Source organism: Teleopsis dalmanni, chromosome 2, assembly GCF_002237135.1.
Source record: "Teleopsis dalmanni isolate 2A chromosome 2, ASM223713v2, whole genome shotgun sequence".
Classification (NCBI taxonomy): Eukaryota; Metazoa; Arthropoda; class Insecta; order Diptera; family Diopsidae; genus Teleopsis; species Teleopsis dalmanni.
In genome coordinates, this window is record NC_051847.1 from 189,397,137 (window position 1) to 189,407,407 (window position 10,271).

Here is a 10,271-nt window from a genome sequence, read left to right on the forward strand (position 1 = left end):
TGACATTGTTTTAATTACGTTCCTCTTAAGACTGGACAATATTCTCATCACCAAACAGTTAACAAAATTATCAACATTGTCTTCAAATCTATCCGAGGACAGCACTCGCATCATTATTTATTTGTCAAACTTGTATTTAACGACAGTTTCTTCTAATCTATCCAAGAAAAGTATTCACATCATTGCCCAGTTGTAAAAATTGTAGTTCATGACATTGTGTTGATGATATTCCTCTCAAGACTATCCGTGGACAGTATTCTCATCACCAAACAGTTATCAAAGTTATCAACATTGTCTACAAATCTATCCAAGAAAGATATTCACATCATTACCCAGTTATAAAAATTGTATTTCATGACATTGTGTTGGGGAAATTCCCCTCAAGAATGCAGAATGTTGCAGAATGACTATAGTATATTACAGTAAAATAATACTAAACTATAATAACCATTATTGTACCATTTATGAAGCTTATATCGTACTAAAGTCGTTTTAAAGAGGGATTCAGGACAATTTTCTACTGAAATAAAAAACTATTTTTTCGAATTATTTTTTCATATTTTTCTGCATACTTTTCTTTGTGCTCAAAACTTCAGTTTCTGGAGCTTTATCACTGTCATGACCTCATAACCATATCATAGTTAGAAAGCCATGCAATCAGTATATTATTCAATGACAATACGTGAGTCACCGTGATGACTAGCCATTGGAAATTAACACCGTAGATATACTTTGCCCTACAACTCTCTAAAAAATAATGGCATAACCTACCAACATAAAATAACCTGACTCAATTAATATGAATATACACAAATAACTAAAGTAACTAAAACTCAATGACTAAATAAATAGCTATATAAATAAATAAATCAAAATTTGAAAATTAACTATATAAATATATGAATAACTAAAAAAATAAATAAATGAGATATCCATTGTCCGGTTCCATCTGTGTCAGGGAAAACATGTTATGTGAAACTAAAGAAAATATTAATGGTCTGCATACTTTTCTTTGTGCTCAAAACTCTAGATTCTGGCGCTTTGTCACTGTCACGACCTCATAACCATATCATAATTACTAAATTAAGCCCTCAGTGTATTCTCAAAAGTGCAATCAATTATCTTTAAAACGCAATAAATTTCAAATTACTTTTATTTATATAGCCTGAGATATGGCTATCTAGAAATGTGTCTACAATGTTAATTCTTAAAATCCTATGGGTCTACATCTCCATGGAAAAAATTACAAAATTTTGTCTAGTGATACAGGTCATCTTATTTTATGAGAGAAGATCATAAAAACAAATTTCAGCCAAATTGGAGATGATGAGGTCAAGAAGATGTCCGAAAAGAATGAAGAATGATCCCATTTGAATGAAGGAATGAAGTGAGATTACTAAGCACAACATAATTGCTGTGTACAGAATCAAGTCAAACTCAGTATTATGACTATTTTTTTACTATTGCGTGTTACTAAAATATAAAAATATCTAAGAAAAAATACATTGAAATGAGAATATTTTAAATATCATATTGATATACTGCAATAAATAAATTATTGGTTTTTTTTTTAATTTCTATAACATCAAGGTTTGGATTAAATATACAATAATATGCTGTATGATATTCAATTTTTTACAAATATATATAATTTAATATCTTTTAATAAATAAAGTTTAATTGCAGTTCTGGTATATCGATGAAAATATATGAAACGTTTGCTTTAAAATCGCATCAGATTTAATAATTTATTTTTGTGCTAATGAACTTGTAAAAATCATTAAAAATTATAAGCGCGTCAATTTGCAAACCATAAAGCATTAATATATATATTGTTAAAATAAAAAAGGTAATAAAATGATTTGTAAATTCAAATTTACAACAAAATTTAACCAAAAAAAATAAACAATGTTTATATTATGTACTTAAACAAACAAATGTCGAAAAAGTTGGATTTTCCCAGCGGGTAATTGTACGTAAGCCGTCGATAAAAATTATTTCTGTAAAAAATTAAAGATAATAAAATAAAAATTTAAATTAAAAGAGTATATGGAAAATTTTTCGGTTTTATTTAAACTTTTTTATTGGCAATATTTGCCTACCCTTCATGATTTATTTCACTACTGCAGTCAAAGCTTCGATTGAAGTCAAATAAAAAAATCGATATGTTTTTTTAATTTTATTTTATTCTTTCTAGTAAAGAAAAACTTCAAGAAACAGAAAATATTTAAATATACCATATAAAAAAATTAGTTACTTTCTCCCTTTAATTTTTAATTGATTATAAATTTTATGATATCTCAAAGCACATATATACTCGAGTATTAAATAAAATAAAAAAATTAATATATATATGATAAAAAAAAACTTTGTGTATAATTAAATAACTTATTTAAATGTCATTTTTATTTAACGATCACATAAAATTATATTAATAAAATTTACATAAGCTTCAAAATTAAACATAAATAAAATATTAAAAAAATTTAATTTAATATTTCGCCTTTAAGTAATTAGAATTATATTTAGATACGTAAATATGGATTATATGGATTATATGATAAAATTAAATAAGATACAAATAACGAATTACCTGTACTTTATTTTATTTAAATAAAATTCTTATATTACAAATTTCAAATTGTATCTCAAATATATAACTTCTTATCAAACATTTTCTTTAATATTCAAATTTATATTATTGTAGGAAATCAGTGCTCCCCTGAAAGAAAATTTAACTTGAAATCTCTCGAATTGCCTGAAATCACTCTTCTATTGTATCTAACACAAATTTTGACTTAAGGTTTCGTCTGCATAAATTTAAGCCAAAGCATAAAATGTTTATGACACATCCATTATGCTAAGTGGACAAAACTGATAGAGGAAAAAAATTGTAAAAAAGGAATTGCGTTTAAATCCTTGAAACAAAAACGCACAGCAGATAAACATTTTTTAGATAAAAACTGTGGACAGATATGGATTTAAATAATTGAAAATATATGCTAGAGTAATTTTGTTGGATTATATTTAAGTCAAAATGTTTGTAAAGGAAATTTCAACACAAAACTATAAATGTCTTAAAAATAATAACAAATAAGAACAAAAATTAATATTGTCAGACGGATTCGAATAGCAAAGAAAAGACAAAGACAAAAATTTTAATTAATGTGTTGAAATTTGGCTGTTTCGAGTATTGCCAAGTACTCAACATCAGTGGTTTTAGGAAATATATCATACTATTAATTAAAAGTATACGCGTATATCGAAAAATATTGAATATAAGATCAAAATTCGCTTTTTTTTTGTTTTTCTCAGGAATCACTTCCTGCATTTATAGATTTATAACATATCTCTGTGTGTATGAAAAAGATATTCCTGTTTTACATTTATAAATTGATAAGCATTTAAACATTACAGAAATAAATTATATATTTATCTCAATCGTAACGTAAATGTGTCAGTGTAATTAAATGAAATTTAACATCTACTTATAGTTCGTTGTAATTACAGTATCTGCTGTCATCGTTACAACAATAATAAATCAAATATTTGTAATTAACAGAAGTTAAGGCAAATGCAAACAAATCATAATTAAACATAATGATGTGACTTATTGACAGACATTGTCACATGCCACTTACCACATGCGAATCATGTCGCTTTTTGTCACCTGCTACTGATGTTACTGCTGCTACCGCATTCAACATGAAATCACATATTACAGCATACGAAAATATTGTAATTACAATAAATCTATTTTGAGCTTACATCGACAATTATCTAATATTATATAATTACAAAGCACAACAACAAATTTAGCACACCTCTTCACTTGTAAAGTGAAAAGGATATATTAATTTTAACATGACTAAACATATTTACAAAATCAAAAATTCAATTATAATTTGTAGATAAGAATATAAGTATATTTTAATATAGATATAGAGTACTTATAATTAATAGGTTAGGTAAGGTGCAGAAGGCGTGTGCTAACAGTTGTCAGCACTTCCACTCGGTGGCATATATTGTCCATTGTGATGCCCTCAAAAACTTTACCGGCAATGGCGAGTTGCTAACCTTTATTCTTGCTAAACCATTTGGTTTAGTTTTCCAGTGAAAAAGCGACATTGTCTTCCTAGACAGAGACACAGGACGTGGTTGATAGATTGTACCTCCTCTTCATCTTGGCAACTCCTACATAATCGACTTGTTGAAACTCGCCACCGAGTTTATAATAAATATTATAATATAATATTACTTTTACATACTTATGTATTAGATTTTAATCCACTATAATATGAGCTGAAAAGGTTAAGTACCTGAATAATCTTCTACTTCATGTTAATTTACTGTAAAACATGATTTAATAATTTATTTAATACTTACATTGCTTGAATAAACATTTAATTTTTTTCTTTCGAAAGAAATATATTTGCTTTTAATATGTATAGTAAATGTAATGTATGAACTATTTCGCTATTGTTTTAAATTCATCTGACTCTCAATCTGAGCTATATAGAATCGTAAAGGCAACGAAAAATTCTTGAGTTAATATTAAAAAATTTTCAAAAACACGTATTTCTCATCATCATTAGTGGCGCAACGATCCTAGTTGAATCTTGGTCTCCCTTTGAAAATTCTTCCACCTATCTCTGTCGTTTGCTATCAATCTCCAGTTTCTTTTTCCAGCGTAAACTCGGACGCCCTCTTTTTCTTCTTTCTTCTGGTGCATATTGAAATATTTTTTTTGTTGGGTTATCTATGCTCATTCTTTGAATATGTTCAGCCCATTGTAATTGCTTTAGTTTTATTCTTTTGCTTATTGCTAGTTCTCCTAGCTCTTTTCACATTCATCATTAAATAATAGCCAATAGGTGCCGTCTTCTTCTCTAATTGAACTAAGTATGCCACGTATAATCTTGCGTTCGAAGATATATAGCTTATTTTCATCAGATTTTTTTATAGTCCAAGTCTCTGCACCACATATTAAGATTGGAGATATCAGCGTTTTATATATTCCTAATTTTGACTTTTTACTAAGCATATTTGAACCTAGTGCTTTATATAATCCACCAAAGCTTTTATTTGCTGCCTTTATTCTTTCATTTATTTCCTGACTGCAGTTATTTGTTAGGTTTATTACTGATCCAAGATATTTGAAGGATTCAACTTGCTCGAAACTGCTGTCACCTATTTGAATAAGATGATTTGCGGATTGACGAATACTTAAGTATTTCATTTTTTCACCACTTAAAATACCTATATATATACTATATAGAAAAATAAACGATATAACCTTTTAATCATCTCACCACATCATCGAAATAAATCCTAAATAAAACCATAAAACTTTTAAAGTGATTTCCAAAATTGTCCATGCAATACAGCAATTTTTTACACTTTTCAAAAATCAGTTGCATGTGTAATGTAATTTACACTGGAAAAAATTTCGACATACAATCAAATCAAGTGCGATACATTTCACTTTCACACTTTTGCCGCATTGTTTTCAAATCAATTTCGAGCACATCTGAATGGGAAAAAAATGCCAACTGAATCTTCTGCTCTTGGTAACTTGGTTGGCGTTGCTATGTCTGATATGATAGCTATCTGCAACACTGATAGTTGTAATTCGTACAATGCGTCAACTGCTTTTTATCAATTCATTTCGTACAGATAAAAAATCACTTTTTCACTTTTTCACATTTTGCACATTTCAGTAATTCGTGATTTTTTTTGCCTTCCCTACAAAATTAATAATTTATTGTTTTTGTTAAATCTACGGTGCAACACAGATACTCGTATCTATTACAAAAAATATAATTTTTTTCATCATGTATTTAAAATTACATAAATATATTATACATGTATTTCACAATTACATTATATTGGAATATTTTACAAATTTTTTGTAAAATTTTTCCAATATTTTTAATTGCGTGAAATGAACCAATGGCACTTTGAATATCATCAACAAATTTTTTTATCCAATACTTTAACTTCAACAAAATTTTAGATACATTTTTTAATTATTACTGTTTGTTGGAGAATTTAACATGTAACAATGATTTATGAGTTTTATTAAATTTACTAGTCTTGCGTTTTAATAAAAAAATTATATATCAAATAATTTTTTTATATTTAATTTATATTTCAAATAATTTGTTTTCTCAAAAAAATAACGTTTATGACAGTTTAAATAAACCTTAATTACTCACACATACTTTCTATTTGTTCCACATAAATTTCAGTATCATTTTGCACTCAATATCATTCTTATAATGTTCAAAAACTGTTGTCAATACTGTCATTAGTGGCGTTTTAGCTATTAATTAAGCATATTTATATCAATAAGTTACACGTTAACTATTTTTAAAATGACTACTGAGATATGTAACTATTGATTTACAAGTGTATTGAAATTAAGATACTGGTTACAATGTTGATTTGTATAAACTTTATACTATAACTCACCCCATACTCATATCTATGAGTCACATGTTATAACTGAACCCATACTCATATCTATGATTCACATGTTAAGGCTCAGTTAGACGGTAGGTAACGTAAGAAATTAATTCGAAGCGAAATTCACAACCAAATAATATGTTTTAATTCTAGTTTGATTTTGAATATTCTAACTCAGATAAATCTATTAGATACATACTATATATTTTTATGTAAAGTATGTATAAGAAAGTAACATGTGCAATTTTTGGTATAACAAATCAAAATGATATTAGCAAAGCATAGTAACTGTTTAATATCCTATCGTTCAAAGATACGCTGAAGCCTCAGTTAGGCGGTAGGTAACGTAAGAAATTAATTCAAAGCGAAATGCACAACCAGCCAAATTTGTGTACTTGATACGAACGAAATAAACAAAAACGGTGTAATTTGTTTATTTCGTTTCTATCAAATACACAAAAATATAATCACAACAAAAAATTATCTAAGAATTATTACGGGATTATTGCCCGGTCACTGTAGATTGTATAATCACGTATCGAAGTAAGGAATTTAATCAAATCCACACTACAGATACTGTAGAGAAGAGGGAAACTGCATACCATGTGCTTGGGGAGTGCCCGGCATAAGCGGAAGAAACATCTAAGAGGGTATTTCATAGATCATAAGGATTCATGACCAGGAAATATAGATTCTATACTGTCTCTGTCAGGATAGTCTCTTGAAATACGAAATACCAAATCGGTAATCTTGAGAAGGCTAACCGTCTACATCGGGGAGATTTTTGTCTAACACTGAGTTAGGCTTTCGATTGCTTTACACATCGTTAAAATAAAAATATGTATTTTCAATTAAGGAGCCCGATAGTTACACATACCAATCCAATCAATGTTTGTTATTTAATAGCAAGTTTTTAACGTAAGTCTAATCTATTAATCTGCAATTGTGTTGCCAATAACAATAATTAATTTTTAGTGTCTGCAACATTTTGAAACTATATTATCAACTATATGAAAGATTTTTAAGATACTAGATTTAAGTATGCCTTTTTAACAATCTCAAGCAAATTGTATTGAAATTAAAATTCTGTCTTTAGAAACTGAATCATTTTATTTACATTTGCACTAATTGCAAATGCCAATCAGTGCCCATAGCAAAAAAAAACAAAAAAAAAGATATCAAAGCAAATAAAAGCAGCACGAAATACATTCCACGTATTCACGAAATCTGTTAAAACTTCTAATTGGGCCAATTCCAAGCGAGCGACGCACGACTGACTTATTTAAACTTGATAACAAAGCAAATGATAGGGCACACATAGCTGCAACTGTAGCTGGAGTGGCTAAAGTAGCGAAACAGTTAATTTACTGACAAGTTCAAAAGCCGTCAACAGCTACCATTTGCGCCTTACATTTCTAAGGCAGTGCTATCTCCTCTCTTCTCTCCACATACTACCAAAGTAAATCACACAAATAACAAAAAGTGTATAGAAAAAAAGTTTCAAATTGAAGATGCATTGCTAGAACAATAAAAGCAAAAACAACTATAACAACAATGACAACAACAGCAACAGCTGTACTAGTAGGAATAGCACTGACAAAAACAACAACGGCAGGACTAGAATAAAAGACATTCGCATATGGCACAACAACAACAATTATAATACAAAAGATAAAACAACTTTTACATCAACAGCAATAAAACACAACAACAGCAACAACAACAACAGCAACCAAATGTTGATATACAACAGGAATAACAAAATGACAAGAGTGCGGAAATATAACTTTGTTTAGAGAATTTAATTAGGTTGTTAGGTTTCGCTCAATGTTTGCATGTACGCGTTCTATCTTCATATATATATATGTGTGTGTATGTGGCACTACCAGTGAATAGGCGAATGTATGTATTTGTCTCCATTTTCAAATGAAACAATTGAATTAAAACATTATTGCAGCACTTAACCCAGTAGTAAGAATTTATATCACCAATCGGGAATGAGTCGCGTTGTACTTTTATTGTCTGCATTGTAAAGTTAGTCATTGTCAAGAGAAACTCGATATTTGTGTGAGTGCTAACACATAACTATGTTAACTATGTGTGCATATGTATGTATATATATGGAGTGAAGAGTATTCATTTGAATTTGTTACCGAAAGTTCAGTTCTCTAGTAAGAAATTCCTCAAAGTCTTTAATTGACAAGCACTTTGCATGCTTTTAAGATATTTTCAAGATAAACAAAAATCACGTTGATTACTTTTATTGTTTAAATTTGTTTAGTATTTCACTTTAATTATCAAGTTAAAATCAAAGAAGTTAGCATTTGAAGTAGAAAAATTAAGTTTATTGCAGGTATACATAATTTGATAACAAAGTTTATAATACTTTGAACATAGAATATCCTGACAATTTCATAATATTTTTTATTTTCATATCAGTAAGTTCAAGATGTTACAAGTTATAAAAAAAAATTTCTGCTAATACTGCTAATATGAAAGACCTTTCACGAAACGAAAACAATCTAACAAAGGCAAAAAAGCTTGCATGGAATTAATTGAGAATCCAAAAGGATGTACATTGAAGGCCTTTAGGATACTGCAGTTAAAATTAACAAAGAAAAGCAAAACTGATTGGAAAAATATTCTTAATAAGGTTATGTTATTTTATACTGGCGATTCTACTTATAACTTCTTTGTAAACAACTCAATAAATGTGAACGACCACGCACCGTTCTCATCTGGCATGATTTCGTGTGATTTTTTTTTCTCCACCAATGATACAAATTCCCATTTTTGAAGAATTGATTTCAAGTCATTTGCTCTCAAGTAAAAATTAACTTAAACCGTTGAAAACTATATCTGTACTGAGGTTAGGTGAAGTGAAGTGAAAAGTGGAACGAATCCTCCTCAATTAGCTAAGAAATTCATTTTGATTCCACGTTCCTTGTAATATTGAGTAGAAGAATGGTCATGTTAAAACGATACAGATATATTAATAATAATAGTTATATGGGCAATTCGAATACTGTAAATATTGCTGAGTGTGTTAAAAAATGGGGAGCCCAAAAGATTAAACCTGCTTCTAAACAAGCCTGAACATAGACACAACAAATGTTCAGGTGTGTTTTCTTGAAGCGACGGAAGATATGTACTACAGGTGACACTAGAAGGCAAGCTGACGGTTTAATGCCGTCCTATAGTTGAATGTACCATTAGAATAGATATTAAGATAAATACTTCCAATTTGCTTATGTGTACAAAGTTAGTGGTTCAACAATTATTGTAAAGGGTCCATATAACTCTTGGCCTGGTTTCTAAAGGATATAAAAGCTTTCTTTCTACAAACCTGTCGCAAAAAATAATCATAATTCAACTTTCGGCTGTGGCTGACAGTAGCAGGTATTGAAACAGAAGTTTTCATAGAAGAGACGCCCAATCTAGCTAACTCACCTAAGCGCTGGTTCACCGCTATATTCAAATGCCCGGAAACTCAAACCAGATTTACCTTGAACCTGTTACTTAGTACTTTAATACATCATCTACATTCTTATTGTTACTTAGTACTTTAATACATCGTCTACATTCTTATTGTTATTATTAGAATTATTCTAGACAAAATGCATACTGTTGAAATATTTAATATCTACCTGACTATTAGTGAGAGCATAGACTTCCTTTTCTAGAATCTCCATGTTCGCAGTAAGAGTTACTACTATAATAGTCTACGAAAAATGTTTGAAAGTTTGGATGGGGATGTGGATTGCATGGAGCAAAATAAATGTTGCTGGATTAATGAATTTTTT